The sequence below is a fragment of the Sciurus vulgaris genome (assembly GCF_902686455.1).
Source record: "Sciurus vulgaris genome assembly, chromosome: X".
Lineage (NCBI taxonomy): Eukaryota > Metazoa > Chordata > Mammalia > Rodentia > Sciuridae > Sciurus > Sciurus vulgaris.
This window is the reverse complement of record NC_136471.1, coordinates 18,815,778-18,840,058: the sequence shown is the minus strand read 5'-3', so window position 1 is coordinate 18,840,058 and position 24,281 is coordinate 18,815,778. Positions and strand designations below refer to the sequence as shown.

Below are 24,281 nucleotides of genomic sequence, written 5' to 3'. Positions count from 1 at the left end.
CTGGGAGCAGTTAAGAAAAATGAAAGGAAGTAGAAGGCTCTGACCAGCCAGCGGGGCTCTGAAAGTTGAAAGCAGGCACATAATCTTGAGACTTCTCTTCAAGAGAAAGGGAGAGAATTGGAGCTTGAACCCAGTCTCTCAGAATTCCAGTGTACTCCCTCAAGAAAAGAGGGTGGATGAATCTCAGTAGACTGCAAGGTACTGTGGGATTAAGAGAAGGCTCACGATTATGAGATTTCTCTTTTAGCAGGAAAGTAGAGAAATGGAACTTCCACCCAATATACTGGCATTTCAGCACCATCCTAGGGAAAAGAGGCAGGTGGCAGGCTCTGTTTTAGTCAGCTTATTTTTTAAAAACATTCAAAATTCTCTCTTCTAGCTATTTTGAAATCTCAATATAATATTGGTAACCATAGTGACCCTACTGTGTAATAGAACATTCAAATTTATTGCTCTTATCTACATGTAACTTCATACCCTTAACCAATCTCTTTATATTCCCCCACCCTCCTTGCCTCTGGTAACCAGGTTCTACTATCTACTTCTGTGACATAAATTTCTTTAGATTCTACATATGAGTGAAATCATGTAGGGATTATCACTCTGTGCCTGCCTTATTTCACTTAACCTAATATCCTCCGGATCATCCGCATTATCACAAATTGCAGGATTTTGTTCTTTTTTTATGAATGAATACTATTCCACTTTGTATATATACCACATTTTCTTTGCCCATTCATCTGTTCATAGACAGGTTGATTCCATATCTTGGCTATTCTGAATGGTGCTATAATAAACATGAGAGCACAGATATCTCTTTTGACATACTGATTTCTTTTCCTTTCCCAATAGTGGGATTGCTGGATCATATGGTAGTTCTATTCAAAAAAAATTTTTTTAGAAACCTCCACACTGTTTTCCATGACTGTACCAATTTACATTCCCACTAACAGTGTATGAGGGCTGGGGTTGTGGCTCAGTGGTAGAGCACTTGCCTAGCACATGTGCGGACCTGGGTTTGTTCCCCAGCACCACATTAAAAAAAACCTAAATAAAAAAAATAAAGGTAAAAAACAATGTATGAGAGTCCCCCTTTTTCCACATTCACATCAGCACTTTTGTCATGTACTATACTTTTTAAATTGCTTATACTCAGTAGGAAGAGCAAATTCAAGAGATCTAGTATACTGCATGGTGATTATAGTACAATATATTATAATCTTGTTTTCTATGGTATCAGGGATTGAACCCAGGAGTGTCTATTCACTGAACTACATCCCCGGCCCTTTTTATTTTAAATTTAGAAACAGGGTCTTGCTAAGTTGCTTAGAGCCTTGCAAAGTTTCTGAGGTTGGCTTTGAACTCATGATCCTCCTGTTTCAACCTCCCGAGCTGCTGGGATTATAGGTGTGAGCCACTGCACCCGGCTGTATACTCTTTTTTTAAAAACAAACAAACAAACAAACATGTTTTTAGTTGTTGATGGAACTTTATTTTATTTATTTATTTATTTGCACGTGGTGCTGATAATCAAACCCAGTCCCCCACACATACTAGGCAAGTGCTCTACTGCTGAGTTACCACCCCAGCTCTTGTACTCTTGAAAATCTCTAAAAGAGTGAATTTTTAAGAGCTCTTATCACAAAAAAGGTATGTGAGGTAATATGTAGGTCAATTAGCGGGATTTAGTCATTCCACAACATATACATATTTCACAATACATTGTGCATAATTAATATACAATTTTATGTACAATTTTTATCTACAATTTTATGCATGATTCCACGTATATGAGTTATCTAAGATAATTATGCACATAGAAGCAGGGAACAGAATGGTGATTGCCAAGGGCTAGTGAATAAGGAAATGGGGAGTTAGTGTTTAATAGGTATAAAATTTCAGTTATGCAAGATGATTGATTTCTAGAGATCTGTACAACACCATGCCTAGAGTTAACAATACTCTATTGCCTGTTAGAAATTTAAGAGAGTAGATCTTCTGTTAAGTGTTCCTACCATAATAAAAATTATTTTAAAGAGATTGATATGTACATTTTTAAGTTTTACAACCAGATGTTTTGGCACTGTGAGATAGAGTCTTTAAAAATGCAGAGAAAATTTTGAAATGGAAGCCAACAATCTGGACTTTATTCTCATTTCTGGATTACCTGATAATAGTATCAATAATTCTGGGGCCTGAAAAAATGCATACCAATTGGGCTAACCTCATTTTCATTTGTAAGTAAATTGCTATTCAACTGATTGACAAACATTTTAGTAGATTTTGTTATGGGATTTTTTTCACTCACATTGATTATCTTTTTGCCAAAATATAATTCATTTTCAACATGCTTCTCAGGAAAAGGCACATGGGCACATACATAGTAGATGGCAAATTACTGAACAGTTCATAAATGAAAATTCTCTCTTTTACAACTCTATATTTGAATAGCTATGGAGAATAAAATTGGCAGGCAGTAACAAAATCATAGCTGAGAAAACCATGGCAAAGTACACCAAAACCACTTCCCCTATCGCCTTTTAGATTTGTGCCACAAAATATATAATACCATCTGATATGCTTATGTAAACCTCATTGTTTAGAAAAATGTATTCAGTCTGCTTCTCTTTCAATCTTCACAACAATCCTATGAATAGATAATACTATCCAGATATCACAGTTAAGGAAACTGATATATAAAGAATTTATATGAGTTGCCCATTTATCTCACTAGGAAAAAAGGCAGTTCCAAGACTTAAATATAAGTTTGCTGTGGTCTCTTTACCACCCCAGAGCTGTTGTCCATTATTTCCTAAAGACAACCTTGTAGCAACAGTCTATTGCTCCATTAATAACTAAACCATCCCCTATTAAAGTCCAAATGAGATATTTCTTTCTTCTTCCCTTCCTTTATTTCTTTTTCTATTCTTTTTCCCTTTTTCTCTTTCTTTTTTTAATATAGGGTCTTCCTATATTGCCCAGGTTTTTATCAAACCCGTGGCTTCAAGGGATCCTCCTGCCTCAGCTTCCTAAGTAGCTAAGACTACAGGTGTGTGCCACCATACCAAGCTCAAATGAGACATTTCTTATGCTGAATTTCTCTCCAGTGGAAAGAAGTATAGTAAGTGTGACAATTTAAAAATATTTTGAAATTTTAGTTATGATGTCCCAGAATGTGTATTCTGAATGTGTATTCAGAATGTGTGAATAAGAACAGATCAGTTATGTGGTTGTCTGGTCTAGGTAAATAAATTAGGCATTAAGCCCTATAAGTGTTTTATTTGTGGAAGAAGCAATATATCATAAATATATGATTTGTGTCATTGCATAGTAATAATTGTATGCAATAATGATATTGCTTATCAGATATTGAGCATCTACAGTATGCCTAGACTCTGTTGAACACACTATATACAAGGTATAACTTACAGAGGATTCCATGAGGAAGTGTAGAAGCTCAATATCTGATAGGCAGATATCAGAATGTGTATCTTCCTATGAGTAACTCACTATTACTCTCACTTTAGAGATCAAATATTCAGGGTCCAGAGAGATTAAATAACTAACTTGAGACTGCGTAAGTAGTATATGGAAAAGCTGGAATTTAAACTTTATTTATGGAAATGAAAAACATTAGCATGATTTCTAAAGTTAAAACTATAAAATGCAAACAACCTAGGTGTCCATCAATAGATGTATGGATGAAGAAAATGTGGCCTATATACATGATGGAGTTTCATTCAGCCATAAAGAAAAATGAAATTATGTCATTTGCAGGAAAATGGGTAGAACTTGAGAACATTACGTTAAGTAAAATAAGTCAAACTCAGAAGGTCAAGGGTAGTATTTTTTTTCCCTCATATGTGGAAACTAGAGAGGAAAAAGGAAAAGGAAGGTCATGGAGAGGAGGGAATCTTGTGAAAATCAGAGGAAGATCTGTAGAGGAAAGAGACTGGGGGAGGGAGGAAATACTGGTGTTTTAGTCAGCTTTATGTCACTGTGACAAAAAGACCTGACAAGAACAATTTAAAGGAGGAAAAGTTTATTTTGGCTCACAGTATCAGAGGTCTCCGTCCAGGGTCTGCTGACTCCATAGTTCTGGGCCCAAGATGAAGCAGAACGTTACATTAGAGGAGCTCGGCAGAGGCAAGCAGCTCAGGAAATGGCAACCAGGAAGCAGAGAGAGAGAGAGAGAGAGCTCTGTTTACAAGGGACAAAATAAAAATCTGAAAGTCACCTACTTCCCTCAATGACCTACTTCCTCCAGCCACATCCTACCTGCCTATAGTTACTACCTAGTTAACCTGAATCGGTTGACAAATCTGATTGGGGTACAGTTCTCACAACCCAATCATTTTACCTCTGAACATTCTTGCATTGTCCCACACATGAGCTTCTGGGGGATACCTCATGTCTAAACTGTAACAACTGGGGAATGATATTGGCCAAATTATATTGTTATATTTTGTGCAGGTATGAATATGTACTAATAAATCCCACCAGTATGCACAATTATAATGCATCAATAAAAATATGGAAGAAAATAAAAACCACAAAAATGTATATTCAGAGATGTAGTACACCCTCCCTCATGCCTTCCAATCTGTACCCTCACCTCAGAAAAAAAGCTTAAATAATACATGGTTTGCATCCTGACAAAACTCAACCTTACCCAGCAAAATCTTATTCCTTAGCATTTAATTTTCTAGAGAGAGCAATTAGAAATAAATGTCTATAAAGTCTTTTTGTGAGGCTTATCACAAAAAAGGTTCAAAAGCACTATAATAATCTATTCCCCATAGGTTATAATTTTGTCCTTTTAAGAATGTAAATAAATTGAATTATACAACATTTAACCTTTTAGGATTTGATTTTTTACCCAGCCTAATATGCTTGATATCTATCCAAGTTTATTGTGCATATGAAAAATTCTTATTTACTTATTTATTTTTGCAGTGCTGGGGATTGAACCCAGGGCCTTGTACTTGGGAGGTAAGCACTCTACCAACTGAGCTATCTCCCCAGCCCTTCTTTTTTAATTTTTAAGGAGTATTCCATGGTATGAATATACCATTTTATTTAACCATTCATCCACTGAAGGCCTTATGGGTTGTTTTCAGTTTTTTTGGGGGGGGTGCTGGGGATCAAACCCAGGGCCTTGTGCTTACAAGACAAGCACTCTACCAACTGAGCTATCTCCCCAGCCCCTGTTTTCAGTTTTAAAGATTATAAACAAAGCATCTACAAATATTTCTGTGCAGTTTTGTGTGTGTGTGTGTGAAAATATATTTTCATTTATTTGTTATGTACGTGCCCAGTGCAATTGCTGGGTTGTATGGTAAGTATACGTTTAAGTGTGTGTGTGTGTGTGTGTGTGTGTGTGTGTGTGTGTGTAAAGAAAGCAAGTTTGGTGAATGCTGACATCAAACGTGATCCAAGAAAGACCAGATAGGAAAGGTGCTTTGACAGGGAGCTTCAGAAACATTCAGAGCCACATGCAAATCCTACACAGGCTGGGTGAGGTGGCAAATGCCTGTAATCCCAGAGGCTAGGGAGGTCAAGGCAGAAGTATCTCAAGTTTAAAGCCAGCCTCAGCAACTTGGCAAGGCACTTAGCAACTTAGCAAGACTCTATCTCTAAGTAAAAATTTTAAAGGGCTGGGGATGTGGCTCAGTGGTTAAGCACCCCTGGGTTCAATCCCTGATACCAAAAAAAAAAAAAAAAAACTCACATAGTGAAAGGTACAGGCTCAGGGGCTACCAGGAATGTCCTGTCATTCACTGCCATCTGGATGAGCTCATCATAGTTGATACAACCGTGGGTGTCCTTGTGCCCTGACACCAGTGTCTCTACTTCTTCCTCTTTGGTATTATCATCCAGTGTGACAAGGACATGGTGGATTTCAGTGCCCATGATAGTACCATTCCTTCCTTGCCAAACCCCTGAAGACCTCTGGCATAATCGTCATAGATTCCCTGGTCCTTGTTCTTGGTCACAGTCTGCAGGATGGGCAGGAAGTGCTCAAAGTCCAGCACCTTCACATTCCTCTCATCATTCTTGGGGTTCCCCAGGACATTGAGCACCGCAACATTGTTGGCACTTGCAAAATCCCCACCCTGACTCTACAGGACCTTGTCATCGTACATTTGGTCAAACAGCTGGGAGGCCTCCTTGAATTCTGCAGTCTGGTCCAAGACGTGTAAAATCACACATCTTGAGTGCTCAGCCAGGTGCATGTTTAGTTTTATAAGAAACTGCCAAACTATTTTCCAGATTGTCTACATTTTAGATTCCTGCCAGCAATGTACAAAAGATCTACCTTCTCCACATCCTCAACAGCATTTACTAACACCAGTATTTTTGTTTTATCCATTCTGATAGGTTTTAATTTGCATTTCCAAAATGGATGATGATGTTTAATGTCCTCGAAGATGCTTATTGGTAGTTTTTAGCACACAGATCTTTTATGCTCTGTTAGAATTATATCTAATTATTTCATTTTATTTGATGATCATAAATAGTATTGTTTCTCATTCTAGTTTCCACTTATTCATTACTAGCACATACAAATATTGATATTTAAGCTGGGCACGGTGTCACTTGCCTGTAATCCCAATGGCTTGGGAGTCTGAGATGGGAGGATGGCAAGTTCAAAGCCAGCCTCAGCAAAAGTGAGGCACTAAGCAACTCAGTGAGACTATTTCTCTGAATAAAATACAAAATAGGGGTGGGGATGTGACTCTGACACAGTGGTAAAGTGCCCCTGGGTTCAAATCCCCAGTACCAAAAAAATTGATGTTTATGTATTTATCTTATGTCCAGTGATCTTGAATCTTGTAAGATGATTCACTTATATGTTCTTGGTACTTTCTTATAGATTCTGTGGAATCTTACATTTATGCAACATGACATCTTCAAATAGGAAAAATTTTATTCCCTCCTTTCTAATCTCTGTGCATTTCATTTTTCTCTTGCCCTTTTGTACTATCCAGGAAGGACTTCAAGTACTATGATGAATAGGTGGTGAAGGTAGACATCTTTGCCTTCGTCTTGGTCTTGTTCTAGGGAGAAAGCATTTGGTATTTTACCATTAATTAAGAAGTTATCTATAGGTTTTTGTAAATGTTCTTTATCAAGTTGAGGGCATTCTTCTTTATTCTTAGTTCGGTGAGGGTTTTTATAATGAATTGGTATTAATTTTGTCAAATACTTTTTTGTGAATCAGTTAATATATATGTTTTCTTTAGCCTATTAATATAGTAAATTAATGGATTTTTGATGTTGAACTATTCTTGCATTTCTGGAGTAAGCTCCACTTGATTGTGGTATATAATTCTTTTAAAAGGTTGCTGGATTAATTTACTAATATTTTCTTGAGGATTTTTGTTCCTATGTTCATATGATATACAGGTTTACAGTATCCTTATTTCATTATTATTTTTTACTACCTTTGCCTATTTGGTCTCAGAGTACCACTGGTCTCACAAAATGTGTTGGGAAATGTTCCTTCTACTTCTGTCTTCTGGAATAAATTATGTAATTCTGATGTCAATTCTCCAAATGTTTAATATAATTTGCTACCTCATGCTTTGAAATTTCAAATATCTTTTATGAAAGTTTAAAATTACAAATTCATATTCTCTAATAGTGATAAAACTATTAAATTTATGTATTTCACTCTGGGTGAATGTTGGTATTTTGCAGGGTTTGAGCAATTGATCAATTTCATCTATACTGTCAAATTTCTGTGTATAGAGTTATTCACAATAATCTTTTATTATCTTGTTAATATCTACAGTATTGGTAGTGATATACCTTCTTTAATTTTTCATGTTAATAATTTGTGTCATCTTTCTTTTTCTTCAGCATACCAAGAGATTTATCAATTTTAGGGCTGGGGATATGGCTCAGTTGGTAGAATGCTTGCCTAGCATGCACAAGGCCCTGGGTTCAATCCCCAGGACCACCAAAAAAAAAAAGAGAGAGATTTACCAATTCTATTGGTCTTTCCACATAACCAACTTTTTCATTCATTGATTTTTTCTGTTGATTTTCTGTGTTCAATTTCATTGACATCTGCTTTTATCTTTACTATTTCCTTTGTTCTGTATACTCTGAGTTAATTTTTCTCTTCTTTTTCTAGTTTTTTGTTTGTTTGTTTGGCACTGGGGATTGAACCCAGGGGCGCTTAACCACTGGGCCACATTCCTAGTCCTTTTTTTTATATTTTTATTAGAGACAGTCTCACTGAGTTGCTTAGGGCCTTGCTAAATTGCTGAGGCTAGTTTAAAACTCATGATCCTCCTGCCTCAGCTTCTGGAGCCACTGGGATTATAGGTGTGCATCACCACTCCTGGCTTTTTCCTAGATTTTTGAGATGAGACATGGACTGAGAGCTCTATTTATTGCTATACATTTCATGCAGCTGAACATTAGCTGCATCCCACAAATTTTAATATGTTGCCTTTTTTCTTTGGTACTGGATATTGAACTTATGGACTCTCGAACACTGTCGTGAGCAGTAAGAGAGGAATCAAGTTTGGTTCCAACAAGTGGATTTTATTCATGTAATGCACACTCAACTTAACATTCCTAATAATAGCAAGTCACAAATACATTGAAGATTCGCTCCGTCGTTCACCTAGAGTCCAGTCCCCATGGACTTACTCAATGCAACGTCTCTTAGCCAAGAAGTCAGTCAATAAGACCGAGGGGATTCTTCTCAGCTGCAGCCTCTCTCAGCTCCTCAGATGTCTTTGGATGTCCTCGGGTGTGATGAGTCAGAGGCTGGATGGCAGTCATTGTTGTGGGAGCAGTGGTTAGTCATCTGGCCTTGGTGACAACGGTCGATCAGTAATCAGTGATGGAGTGGACAGCAGCCAGGGCAGTCAAGAGACAGAGCGACGTGGAGTCCTCTGGTCATGGTGCTGCTGACTGTTTGCTCCAAAAGTCCAGGGGTTGAAGTAGCGATTTTCAGCCAGTCATGCTCTGGTCTTCATTGATAAAGACCAGAACACGACTAGACTAGGAGCCCCCACTCAAATCATAGATAAAGGTTCACATCAGCATTGTTCAGGAGTGTCATCCTGCCACACAACGCGTTTGTCACCAGGCGCCTTTTTTTTTGGGGGGGGGTGCTGGGGATCAAACCCAGGGCCTTGTGCTTACAAGGCAAGCACTCTACCGACTGAGCTGTCTCCCCAGCCCCACCAGACACCTTTTTTGATTTTAGTTTTACAAATCCAGGCAAATACCAAATACAGCTTATTATTACTACATAACATACAACTATAGCAATTCCTATTATTTCCTTGTCTCATTACAAACACTGAGCCAACATCCCCAGCCCTATTTTGTGTTTTATTTAGAGAAATGGTCTCACTGAGTTGCTTAGTGCCTTGCTTTTGCTGAGGCTGGCTTCGTGATCCTCCTGCTTCAGCCTCCTGAGCCTGTGGGATTATAGGCATGCACCTCCGTGCCTGGCAATATGTTGCCTTTTCGTTATTATTCCATTCAGCATAGTTTTGATGTTCTCTGAGACTTCCTTTTTTAGTCATTAGATTATTTAAATGTGTACTATTTAATTGCCAAGCTTTAGGAGATTTTTCCTTTGGCTCTCCATTGTGGATTCCTAGTATGACATCATTATGGTCAGAGAACAATCTACTGTGACTTTAATTCATTTAAAATGTTTGAGGTTTTTAAAAATTACCATGACCTAGGATACGGTCCATTTTGGTCAATGCGTCATGTGCTTTCAGGAAAGAATGTATGTTCTACTATTGTTGGGCAGAGCATTAGATTCAGTGGTTAATGGTTGTACTAGCTTTCTATGGCAACTATAAAAAATAACCACATACTTAATAGCTTAAAACAACACAAATTTATCATCTTACAGTTCTGTTATTCAGACATCTAAAATGGATCTCACTAAGCTAAAAATAACAGGGCTGCATTCCTTTCTGGAGACTCTAGGGGAAAGCCCATACCCTACCCTTTCCAGCCGTCAGAGGCCGCCCTTGTTTGGCTCATGGTCCTCTTGCTCCATCTTCAAAATCCGCCATGGATTGAGTTCTCTCCACTTCACATCACTCTTACCTCCACTCTGTCTGCTTTTTCTACATTTAAGGACCACTGTGATTACATTTAGCCTGCTCAGATTATAAAAAATTATCTCCCTATTTTATGACCAAGTGGTAAGCAACCTTAACTCCATTGGTTACTTTATTTTCTCTTTGCCAGGTAATATAAAATATGCACAGGTCCTGAAAATTGAAGCATGAGTATCTTTTGGGAGCTGTTTTTCTGCTGACCACAAGGTGGTTTTTGGTTCTTAATGTATTCATGCTGATATTCTATCTAGTATTTCTATCAATAGCTGAAATGGAGATTGCTAAAATCTCCAACTATCATTGTGGATTTGTCTGTTTCTCCTTTCATTTCTATCAGTTTTTGCTTCCTTTATTTTGAAGCTCTGCTCTTTGGTGTAAAAATTTAGGATGACTGTTTCTTATTAGTGTATTGAACCTTTTGTCATTATGCAATATCCCTCTTTATCTCTGGTAATATTTGCTCTGTGGTCTACTTTATCTGGTTTTAATATAGACACTACTGCTTTGTTTGACTAATGATTACATGATATATCTTTTCCTTCCTTTTACTTTCAGTCTTCCTATATTGGTATATTTGAAGTGAGTTTTTGTAGAGTATATAGTGGGGCCATATTAATTTTTCTACTCTGCCAATCTATCAATAGATGTGCTTAAATTTACATTTAATAACATTAATACACTGGGGATTAAGTCTTCAATCTTATTATTCGTTTTCTTTTGACTCATTTTCTTTTTCTTTAAAATCAACCATTTTGAAGTATACAATTCAGTGTCATTTAGTACATTCAGTGTTGTGCAACCATATCTGTATGTAGTTCCAAAATAATTTCATCACTACAGAAAGGAATTCTGTGTCCATTAAGCAGTCTTTCTCCATTCCCTCATCACCCCACTTCCCCACCCCAACCTCTGATAAACACTAATCTATTTTCTCTCTTTGTGAATTTCCCTATTCTGGGTATTTCAAATAACATGTGACCTTTTGTGTCTGGCTTCTTTTACTTAGCTTGATGTTTTCCAGGTTAATCCACATTGGAGCATGTGTCAGTCCTTCATCCCTTTTTAAAAATTAAATTACTATTTCAATAATTACAATAGATATGTCAACATATATCTGCAGACCAAGTAATTCTTAAATTGTATGTTTCAGATTTAATCAATTTCATAACAATTCTTTGCGAACTGCTACATGCAGATTTCAACTACAAGATTCCTACTTTGCCTGTTTTTCTTTCATTTCTTACTTCTTTCAGATAGAGTTCAATGTAGAACTTGACCTCCTGCTAGTTTGTTCTCTGCTCTAAAAGCAAGATATGCTGCCTCATGGTCAGATACAGTGCTGTCTTAGTGTGAAACATCCTATCATTATAAAAGTCTCAGAAAGCCTTCTTATGACTTCTTTTATATCTTTATCCTCACATGTTGTGTTTTTTTCACATTAAACTCATTTATGGAATACCACAGTATTGTAATACTATTTTCAATATCATCAGACTACCAGTCTGACAATGCAACAGTAGCCTTGCTCACCATTTTGAAACAAGAGGCTAAATTTTTATTTTTAATTCCCAAACAATTGTATATATCTATGGGGTACAATGTGATGTTGTGATACATGTGTACATTGTGGAATGTTTATATCAAACTAACTAATGCATTTTCTACTTCACATAAGTCATTTTTGTAATGACATTTAAAATTTATTCTTTTAGCAATTTTGAAACAAATGACGTATTATTTTCAACTATGATCATTATGCTATGTGATAGATTGCAAACATTTATTCCTCCCGTCTAACTGAAACTTAGTACCCTTTGGTCAACATCTCTTCATTTTCCAATTCACCTGTAGCCTCTGATAACCACCATTCTACTCTCTGTTCCTACTTTTTTAGATTCCATATATGGGGTGACATCATGGAGTATTTGTGTCTCTGTGCCTGCGTTATTTAACTTAATATAATGTCCTCTACGTTCATCCACTTTGTTGCAAAGGACAGGATTTTATTATTTAGGGCTGAGTACTACTCCATTGTGCATATATCCTACATTTTATTTACCTACTCATCTGTTGATACTCACTTAGGTTGATTTCATGTTATTGTGAATAACACTTCAATAAACAGGGGAATGCAGACATCGATCTCTTCAAAATATTGATTTCCATTATTTTTAATACATACAAAGAAATGGGATTGTTGGATCATGTGATAGCTCTAAGTTATTTTGAGAAATATCTATACTGTTCCCCATAATGGCTACACTAATTTATATTTCCACACAAGCTTGCTAACAACTTTCTTCACAGCCTCACAAGTACCATGCTGTCTTTCTATTTTTAAAATATTTTAGTTGTAGATGAACACAATATCTTTACTTTATTTGTTTATTTTTTAATGTAGTGCTGAGGATGGAACCCAGTGCCTCACATGTGCTAGGCAAGTGCTTGACCCCTGAGCCACAACCCCAGCCCCATACCATGTGTTTTGATTACTGTACTTTTTTTTTGTACTGGGGATTGAACCCAAGGGTGCTTAACCACTGAGGAACATCCCCAGCCTTTTAAAATCTTATTTGGAGACAGGGTCTCACTGAGTTGCTTAGGGCCTCGCTAAATTGCTGAGGCTGGTTTTGAACTTGTGATGCTCCTGTCTCTGCTTCCCAAGCCACTGGGATGACAGGCATGCACCACCATACCCAGCCTGATTACTATAGTTTTTTTTTTTTTTTTTTTTTTGGTGGTGCTGGGGATCGAACCCGGGGCCTTGTGCTTGAGAACTCTACTGACTGAGCTATCTTTCCAGCCCTTCTAGTATATTTTGAAGTCAAGTAGTGAGATACCTTCAGCTCTGTCCCCACCCCCAACACACACAAGGTTGCATTGGTTGTTTGAAATTTTTGGTGGTTTCCTACAAATTTTAGGATTTATTTTCTATTTCAGTGAAAAAGTGCCATTGGGATTTTGATAGGGGTTGCATTGACTCGGTAGATTGCTTTGGGTAGTATGGACATTTTAACAATATTAATTCTTTCATTCTGTAAATTCAAGATACTTTTTCATTTATTTTTGTCCTCTGATTTATTTCATCAATGTTTTATTGCTTTCACATGCAGATCTTTTACTTTTTTGGTTATATTTATTCCTAAAACTTTTTTGTAGCTATTATAAATAAGGTTTCTTTTCAATTTCTTTTTTGGACAGTTCCCAGGGCCTTATGCTTGCAAGGCAAGCACTCTACCAACTGAGCTACCTCCCCAGCCCTACCCCTGGTTTTTGTAGGTTGATTTTTTATTCTAAAATTTACTGAATTTACTAGTTCTAATTTTTTTTTGGTGGAGTCTTCATAGTTTTCTATATATATGATTATGTCATCCGCAAACAGGAACAATTTAACATCCTCCATTACAATTTGGATGCCTCTTTTTTCTGGCCTAATTGCTCTGGTTAGGAATTCCAAAACTATAGAAAATGGAGTGGTGAATGTGTGTATCCTTGTCTTGTTCCTGATCTTAGAGAAAAAGCATTCATTTTTTTCCCCATTATGATGTTAACCGTGAGCTTGTCATATATGATCTTTATTGTATTGAAGTGTGTTACTCTATGCCTGATTTGTTGAGGGCTTTATCTTAAGAAGATGTTGAGTTTTGTCAAATGCTTTTTTGGCATCTATGGAGATGATCATGTTTTATGTTCTTCATTTTGTTAATGTGTTGAATCACATTTATTGATTTTCACATATTGAACTATCCTTGCATCCCAGGGATAAATTCCACTTGATCACAGCATATGATTTTTAAATGTGTTGTTGTATTCAAATTACTACTGTTTTATTGACAGGTTTTTGCAATTATGTTCACTAGGGATATTGACCTGTAATTTTCCTCTTTTTTGGCTTTAATAAAGTTGGCCTTGTAAAATGAGTTTGAAAATGTTCCCCCTGCTTCATTTTTTCTGAAGAATTTTTAAAAACTGTCCTTGAGAAATGAAGGAGAGAGAAATACTTTTCATGACAAACAAAAGCTGAGTAATTTCATTGCCCATCAACCTCTTTTTTTATGTGTGTGAGACTAGTGTATGTCAAAGAGTCATTTAAATTGCCTGATTATTTGCAATTTTTTGTGAACAGTTGAGCTTCCCTCTCTTAAGGATAGAGTACAATTACAATTTATTTATTTATTTATTTATTTAGTAGATTCACAGAGTGACTTTGTTCTCTAGGGCATCCTTACTTTTTCAGAAAGTAATGGTACCTTTTTCTTGAAGCTTTATGTTGGGTTAATTCTGTTTCACATTTTATTCCAAATGACAAAAAAAAAAAAAAAAAAAAAAACAGGACATTTGGGTCATTCACTATGTAAAAACTTCCTGACTCAAGTTTTCTCCTTATGGCAGTTATAACATATGAATTCCTAAGCACTAGCCTATAAAAAGGATAAAAACAGAAAATTTTATTATTCATTCTGAGCTCTTTCAAAAACTCTACCAAACCTTACATTTTGTTCTCAGGTACCACTCTTAAATCTAAAAAATTTCGAGTTAACTTCCCTGCACCAAATAACACCTATTTAAAAAGTACTTTGGAATATTTCAAAGTTTTCTTTAATAATGCATTAGACTTCCTTTAGCCTCTATATCCCAGGAAGTCTAGACCACTGTCTTGCTCAGTTTTTATACAAAAGAATTGGAGTACAGGTTGGTGTATCTGAATGATGTGGTTGTTACAGTCACTTGTAAACTTAATAGCTGAAAAGGAAACAAAGTCTTCCAAATCAATCTGCATTTGATTTCAATTAATTCTGTTTAGGTCCAAATGTGACTTGATGAAGAAATTGGAAGTAGGTGGGAGGTGTGTAGTCTTCACATAATCTCTTGGGTAAGAAAAAGCAAAAGCATTTAATATCATCATAGACTTCACATCTTGGAAGAATTAAGAAGACATAATGGTCATCTAAAATCAACCCTTATGGGGCTGGGGTTGTAGCTTAGCGGTAGAGCAATTGCCTAGCATGTGTGAGGCACTGGGTTCGATTCTCAGCACCACATATAAATAGAATAGAGGTATTGTTTCTATCTACAACTAAAATTTTATATATATAACATAATATATATTATATATATATATAAAATCACCCACATGATTCTAGAATCTCCTTTACAACACTGTCACTGAATTTTTGCTTAAATATCTGCAATGACAGTTAGTGAACACAATTCCATTTTTCTTACATTGATCCAAAATCTGCAGCTTGCACCCATTATTTCTACTTCTATTCTGTGAAGCCATTCACAAAAAGTCTAATGTCTTTTCCACAAATATTTGAAGTCACCTCTCATATCCTCCACATGATAAGCATCTCTAGGCTGAATATCTCTTGTTCCAAGTGCTCCTCCTGTGACAGTGGAGGTGCTTAATAATATTTGTGAAATGAAAGGATGAGTAGTTAGTTACTCTTCTCTGAAATATTAGTTTTCTACATCATTTTAAAAATTAATATTTGTAAAATAGTTACTTACGTGTTTCTTCCTTTAATCTTCACTATTTATTATGCTTGTTTTTAAGGAAATTGATACATGTAGAGGCTAAGTCACTTGTCCAAAATCATAGATGTAGAAATAATGAAACTGGAATTAAAAGTGTAGCAATAGGGGCTGGGGGTGTAGCTCAGTGGTGAAGCACTGGCCTAGCACATGTGAGGCACTGGGTTCAATCCTCAGCACCACATAAAAATAAATAAGTAAAATAAAGGCATTGCATCTGTCTACAACTAAAAAATATTTTTTAAAAAAGTATAGCAACAAAGTTCATATTACACTATTCTGCATTCTTAAAACTGTAGCTCAGAAAAGAGCACCAATATCTTAGGTGTAGAACAGAGTAAAGCAAGACTATCTTTAACTTTTTAGATGTTACTTCCACAAACATAGCCTTAACATCAATTTAATATTTGGGGAGACAATTAACGTTTTTAACACACTTTGGGCTTCCTCTTTTAAAGTGACCTATACTCATGCAGTTAGGATTTTTAACTCAAATGTACGACCTTACATTTTGCCCCTGTGAAATTTCATCTTTTTTGATTCAGTTCATCTTTCTGACTTGTCAATCTTTTTGAATTCTAATCTTGCTATCTAATAAAGCCATCATTCCTCCATGTTTGTGTCAACTGCAATACAAATGAGTCAATAATACTTTCTATACCTTCTTGAGAAGATTGATGATCAGGAGAACATTGCAGAAAGACACCTGTGAAAAACCACTAGAAACTTCCTTCAAGGATGCCATAATTTCACTTATCAGCACCCTTTGAGCACAAGCACAATCATTCAGTCAGTTGCCAGTTCATCAAATTGGTTAAAAAGTCAGTCCATTCCTACTTGAAAGGTAGAAACTACACAAATGTCCATCAATAAATGAATGGATAAGCAAAATGTGATATATGCATACAGTGGAATATTATTCAGCTTTAAAATGGAATGAAATTTCAATATATACTGCAATATGGATGAGTCTGGCAAACATGCTAAGTGAAATAAAGCAGCAACAAAAGAACACATACTGTATGATTCCACTTATATAATTTCTAAGGTTAGCCAGATTCATAAACATGCAAAGTACAGTAGATGTTATCAGGTACTGGAAGGAGAATAAAAATAATGAGCTATTGTTTAAAGGGTGCAGATTTTATATTTAGGGTGATGAAAACGTTCTGGAAAGGGATAGTTTTGATGGTTTCAGAGCACCATTAATGTATTTAATGACACTGAATCGTACATGTTTTGTTATGTTCTATATATTTAAGTATAATTTTAAAAAGCATCTCATATTTCACTATTTGTAAAACAACTCTGTCAAATTATTTTCCTAAGTCCAGAGACACTATGTCTACATTTTATGATTAACCAGTTTGGTAGTCCAATCTTCCTAAATGATCTCATTCATGAAAGAAAAGAAATTAGTCTGATAGCTAGATCTATTTATCTATAAGTATATAATTCCAGTTGGTACCATCTTTACCCAAGTATGTAAAAGCATTTTTAATAATCCTTGCTAGAATTCTATTTTGTATCAACAGGTTAATTTTTAAGAAATCTACCTTTTTGTCTTTGGGGGGAAAAAACCTCTATCATGAATTAATACATGATAATAATGAATATTAATCATTATTCAAAGCCTTTCCTTCCATGTTAAATATATCTTCATTTTATACATTGGAAAAAGTGAGGCTTAGAGAATTATTTATGTGACTTAACTGAAGCCACACATTAGTAAGTGTCAGATCCGGGATTCATCACAACACTATCTAGTTCTAAAGTCCTTGTTATTCCTCCAAGCTTCTTTGTGCACTTCTACTCTTGCAGGACATCTCTTTTCTCCAATCAGAGAGATAAAGGAGCATAATCAGACTTAGAATTTTGCCTTCTCTATGTCATCCATCAAATAGCATCATTAGTCCTAAACTCTATGTATATATCTTTCTTAATCTCCTCCCTCTAGCTGCTCTGAATATAGATTCCCTAAGAATCTTTTTTGGTTTTCAGCATTTATTGCAAGCCTCTGATCATTTAGAGGTCTTTATCATCACTATTCATGATTACCTGTGTCATCTGCTATGTATTTGTCCTTGATCTTATATTCTTGCCTTCTTCTTTTCAATTATTCATTCAATCAGAAAATTGTAACTGAGTACCATATGGGTTAGGCATTGAGGGTATGGTGGTAAGTACGATGAACGTGGTTCCTGTCCTTATGGAGTTTGTAGTCAAGTGAGAAAGGAAATTGAGAAGGCAAGATATTACAATGTGGAAAGTACTAGATAAAGGTGAAGCACTGAGTTCTGTGAAAGTTCAGAGGAGGGAAAACCAAGGGTGCATGATGGGACAAGTGGTAAGAGAGAAAGCAGGGCCATAGAATCTTCCTGGAAATGACACACGAACTGAATTCGAAAGGATTAATAGTAGGTCTGGAGAAGAGGACAGGGAAAGGATCACAGCACAGGAACCAGTATGTTCAAATCCCAGGAAGGAAAAGAGCTTGATGGCTTCAAAGAATATGAATAATGTGGTGTGGTTGAACTTTAAGATGAAAGCAGAGGAGCGCTCTGGTTGGAGGTGGAAATCGCTAGCTGGATCAAGGCCATGCAGCACCTTGTAAACTCTGCTAAGGCGATTACACTTTATCCTGAAAGTTCTAAGAAGTATTTGCTTGATTTTAAGCAGGGAAGCATGTGGTAAGATAAATGTCTTATTTTCTAGATATTCTGGAAGGAAAGTGGAGAATAAACTGCGTGAGGCTATGAAAAATTAAAGTGTGAGGGTCAGTGAAGAGGAAGCTACATGGGGTGTGCATCTGAAAGCCTAAGGGAAAAACTTAGAAAATCAAAGCAGGGTTTTCTAGTTTCCTAGTGCTGAGGAATCAAAGAGCAGCATTAAGGACTCCCCAGGGGGTGGGCCTTGGCAAATGTTGCATACCCTGGGGGGCTTTGCTCAAAAACAAGGGAGAACCCAATCATCCAAACAGAACTCAACTGCAACCCACCCTTCATTGGCTCAGACTGACTGGGCCAAGATGGCTGTTCTGATTGATGACCCTTTCCATCTTCCTGGCAGATAAAAGTTCTAAGAAAAAATAAATACTTCCAGAAGGAAAACAGAAAACAACTGCAGGAGTCAGATTCTCTATATTTTTATATGTGATGTTCCATGTTTAATTAAAAATTACTAGGTGTTCTACAAGGAAAAAACAAACAGGGGATCCAGAAATTTGAGTTAACAAAGACTTGAAAATATTGATGATTATATGGGTTTAGTGGCACATGCCTGTCGTCCCAGCACTTGGGAGGCTGAGGTAGAAGGATCACATGAATCAAGAAGTTTTGAGACAAGCCTGGGAAACTTAGTGAGATCCCACAGAGTCTCTCATCTCTTTTCACTCTTCTACATATATATCTTATATACTTACATACTTAAAACTCTATATAAAACTGTATATACTTAAAACTATATGTATGTACAAATATACAGAGAAGTGATTTATGTGTTGAAGAAATGTAGAAAATAGATAATAAGATGGAGACTTTCATCAGAGAATTTGAATCCATAAAAAATCATCAAATAGAAATTCTAAACTGAAAACCAATGTCTGAAATTAAGAACTAAATATAAGCACTAAACAAAATAGACCTGGTAGAAGCCAGGATCAATGAATTGGAAGACAGGTAAATACACAGCCTCCAATCCAAAGTACACAGAGAAAAAACAGACATGTGGAAAATATCTAATATATATGTAATTAAATCTCAGAAAGGAGAGAACAAATGGGCGGAAGTGGTATTGAAAGAGATTATGGGGGCTCAGTTGATAGAGTGCTTGCCTCCCAAGCACAAGGCCCTGGGTTCAATCCCCAGCACTGCAAGAAAAAAAAAAGAGAGAGATTATGGTAAATACACACACATCAAAGACAAATTCTTAAGAGCAGTCAGAGGCAAAAGGACAAATTATCTTCAAAAAAGTAAAGTATGTCTTAAAACGAATTTGTCCACTCTCCCTCCAAACATTTTGAAATCTACTAACCTAAAGTCAAGGACACATTTTTAATGATGCCTTCAGCTCTTTTCATTACAATTCTGATTTACTGTTAATACAATCACTTTCTTTCAGTGCCATCACCATTACCATATTATCAAGGGTTTCTCCAAAATGGGCAGCCATTACAGTACGGTGGAGATAGCACAGTTCTGTCTCTACCAAGCTGTGTGACCTTCAGCAGTTTAGTTAATCTCTGTAGACTTTAGTGACATTACTATTCTGTAAAATTAGTGTCCACTTTGTGGGGTTAGTGTGGTAATTATGTGAAAATTGCTTTCAGTACAATATACATTGTGGTATAGGAGTTCTTAAAAAGCAGGCAATATCTTCTTTTTGTTTGCTTTGTTTTGTTTATTTTTTTATGGTTTTGTAAAATTTATTTATTTTGATTCATTGTGCATAAATGGGGTACAACTGTCTTTCCTTTGGTTGTACACGAAGTAGAGTGGCGCCGTTTGTGTCATCATACGTGTACATAAGGTAATGATGTTTGTCTCATTCTGTTATTTTTCCTTCCCCCACCTCTTCCCCATGTTTTGTTTCTTAAAGACTTGTTTAAAATGACATTTTAGGTTTCACAGCAAATTTGAGAGGAAAGTCCAGAGATATCCCATATTGTGGCCTACCTGCCCTCACGCATGCACAACCCCCAGTATCCACAGACCAAGTAGAGTTTATCTGATTCTTTCCACTAAAGTAGAAAGGGAAACAAGTTCCATCAACTGATGGCAAAGAGGGTGATGGTGCTGATAATGACTTATCAATTATTTGGAGCACTCACTATGTGCCTGTTTTCCTTCATTTACCCCTAACGGTATCCTGTAAAATAAGTTCTATTATCATTCTCATTTAACAATTAGGGAAACTGAGGAATAAGGAGGTCAGGCATGCTTAAAGTGACAGAGCCCAGATACAAACAATATGTATCTGGCTCTGAACTTTGTGTTTGGGGTCTTAGATGACCCCACCACCACTTGTTTATGCCAGGTTGGCCATTGTCCTTAGCAAACTTGTTCACACACTTCATCTGGAAGATTTGTGTTACACACCTCAGTGACACTACTTCCATGCCTCTCTCCATTAGCCTGACAGTTTTCCCTGTGCTTTCTTCACTCTCTTCTTCGTAATTTGTACATTGATGCCTCTGAAATCTCAAAATAAGACATTTCCCTGTGATTTTGTTTTTCAGTGCAGTTACCATTCTACTTGCTGAATTTCCCTTTCCCACTTTGTGTTTGCTCCATAATGTCTCAGTTTGTTCTCACCAGTTCTCTATCTTCTTCAGTGAGTCACAGTTTCATCTGAGTAGTTAACATTCGTTTGGGCTGATTTCTCGCTTTGATCTTTGATTATATCCAAAATTCTCTGCTGTCTGGACAGTGAAAAGTACTCAGCATGGGCCTAAAGCACAGTTGGGAGTTTCCTTCTCCCTTGTTCTCCCTTCCCTCTTCACTGCACTGAGGCCTTTCAAGTTGGGATAGGAAATAGGAAGAGGAAAGTGAACTGTCATTTTCTCTATCTATGGAAGGTTTCTTTCCCCTACTTATGGGTCATAATTATAGTACAGTCCATAATAATGATTCCCAAAATGGGCTATATACACCCAGGGGAGGTGCAAGATGATCCACTGGGAGCTATAAGAAAATATTGGAACTTCTACCTTTAACTTTTTCTGATCCAAAGAAAAATTTAAGAGTCAGCTTCACTGATGTTTAATGTACAAATTGACATCAGAACCCTCCCGGGATTCATATATCAAGTGGTTACACAAAAGGCTTAGGGGAATTCTTAGGTAAGTGGGGGGGGGTTCTACAAAGCAAATGGCATACCATGAGTACTCACCCACACTCCTTGGCTTTTAGTTTTTCAATTTGCCTGTGGAGAGTTGCCATGTCTTGAATGACAGTATCTCCTCCAAAATTCATACTGAAGCCTAAGTCCCAATGCAACCAAATTAAGAGATATGGCCCCTGGGTGATGAATAAATCACAAAAGCAGAGCACTTGTGAATGGGATTAGCAGCTTTAATAAAAGTGCTCAAATTGTACATTAGTACAATCACTATAGAAATCAGTATGAAAGTTCCTCCAAACACTAGGAATGACGAGCTGTACCACTTCTGAGTATTTCTCTTAAAGAATTAAAGTCATCTTACCACAATGATATGTGTTTACCCATGTTTATAGCAGCACAATTCACAAGAGCCAAACTATGGAACCAGGCTAGCTGTCTGTCAGTGAATGAATGAATAAGGAAAATGTGGTATATCTACAAAATGGAGTTTTATTCAGCCATAAAGAATGAAATGATGGCATTTTCAGAAAAATGAGTGGAACCTGAGAACATAATGTTGAGGGAAATAAGCCAAACTCAAAAGATCAAGGATCATATGTTTTCTCTCATATGAGGAAGCTAGAGAGGAAAAGAGAAAACCAAGGTGGGGGTGATGCATGAAAATCAAAGGGAAATGAGTTGAAAAGGAAGGGGACCAGGGAGTGGGAGAAGGGGAGGGAGAGGGGACATGCTGGGGAGGAATATTGGCCAAATGATACTATTATTTTTGTGTACACAAATGAGCATATAAAAATGAATCCCATAATTATGCAAAAGGATAATATACCAAGAAAAATATGGAAAAAGTAAAAGTTCTCAAGGTAGAATGAATCATTTTCTTTCCCTTCCCCCTTCTGCTTTGTGAAAGCACAACATTCCTCCCCCCAGAGGATGCAGCAAGCAATGAGGCATGATCTTGAAAGTAAAGACAAGGTCCTTACCAAACAGCAAAACTGCCAGTGCTTTGATCTTGGACTCTCAAGAGTCCTGTGATAAGTAAATTTGAGAACTGTGATAAGTAAATTTCTTTTCTTTATATATTATCCAATTTGGGGTATTTTTAATAATGTCTCAAATGAACTAAGACACAGGTTAAATGTATTTATGCATAATCTGATTTTGGCTAATCAACACTGACATAATGTAAAAATTATCTTATAGGTTCTATGCAAAGAATCCATGGGTTGAAGTAAATGTCAGTAATGCAAAGACAAAGAAAATGGCAGAGCATGTGTTTCTCATTCCCTCAGTACAAGTACTTCTTCATCTTTATTTCACAGTTAACATTGAATCACTTCAATCACATATGAAAAAAGTCAGTCCAAGTTTTTCTAATTATCAAGAAAACTATTCAAAATATGGATTTATAATGATATTTTACCTCAAGTTTGCTTTACCATGTAGTTCAATTCTTTACACTTCAAAATAAATAGTTGAAATGTAATCACTCTCCAGATCCATTCCTGTTGCCTAGTTTCTTTGTTTTCTGATACAATTAAAATAGGTGGATGCAAAAAAAAAAAAAAAAAAAACGGATTTGCCAGGTGTGATGGTGCACGCCTGTAATCCCAGCAGCTTGGGAGGCTGAGGCAGGAGGATTTCAAGTTCAAAGCCAACTTCAGCAAAATTGAGGCACTAAGCAACTCAGTGAGACCGTCTCTAAATACAATACAAAATAGGACTGGGGATGTGGCTCAGTGGTTGAATGCCCCTGAGTTCAATCCCTCGTACCAAAAAAACCAATCTCTAGTACCAAAAAAAAACAAAAACACAAAAAGAACTGACTTTTCAACAGATAAAATAAAAGCTGAAACACAAAGGAATGGCATTGTCATACTGTGAAAAAAATGACCACAAAAGAAGACAGCCATAATCAGTAAAAATGCCCTTAAAGATGAAGCACCATAAAAGCACATCAGACAACAAAATCTGAATGAATTTACAGTCAATAAGCCTGCATTTAAGGGAATTCTTCAGACAGTAGGGAAATAATCCCATATGGATACTAAAAGATGTAAAAAGGAATGAAGACTAATGAAGAGGTAAATATATGGAAAGAGGCAGATTAATTTGATTGTAGAAAACAATAATAATAAAATTTAGTATGGTTTAAAATATACATAGGATTAAAATGCTTGAATTTACTGATTCAGAAAGATTTTTGGAAGGTAAAGTACATTACAAAAGGAAAGGTTCATATGTATTAATTTCAGTCCCATATCTTTCCAAAAAATAAAACTTTACTGAAAATTTAAAAATAAATCAATAAAATACATGACAGCACTATGGAGTTTGGGTAGGCTTGCCCAGTCTCCAACTTCAGGGTTGGGCATGTGATATACACCTGACCAATAAAATATCATGATTGGTTAAGTGGGGTCTATGACCAAAAATGGATCCATAAGAATCAGCAAACTCTAGCTCTGAAACTTTGGCTGAAGTGTTATGGTACAGGCACTCTTGTTTCACAAGAGTTTCTTAGCATTGGGATTAAGTCTTGAGATTCCAAAGACCATTTTATCTGAAACTAATCCAAAACAGAAGGAAGCAGAGATGATAAATGGAGAGAGATGTTGGGTTTAAACTCCTAGAACCAGTCAAATCCAGAACTAGTCGTGTCTCTGGTATTTGCAAGTTTGCATGTCAATGAACATTTCCTTTTTTAAACATTAAAGTATGACTATAATAAGACAACATGGGAATGTTCAATTAAAAGAGTTAAAGAGCTTTAGAATTATAACATTATCAAGA

At 36.3% G+C, this 24,281-nt stretch overlaps 1 pseudogene across 1 annotated transcript; it reads right to left on the bottom strand.

The window, feature by feature from the left end:
• Positions 1-5,727: 5,727 nt before the first annotated feature.
• On the bottom strand, positions 5,728-6,213 carry LOC306651187 (myosin light polypeptide 6-like; annotated as a pseudogene). Its single transcript has one exon. The product of its transcript is annotated as a myosin light polypeptide 6-like (transcript).
• Between the last annotated feature and the right edge of the window lie 18,068 nt (positions 6,214-24,281).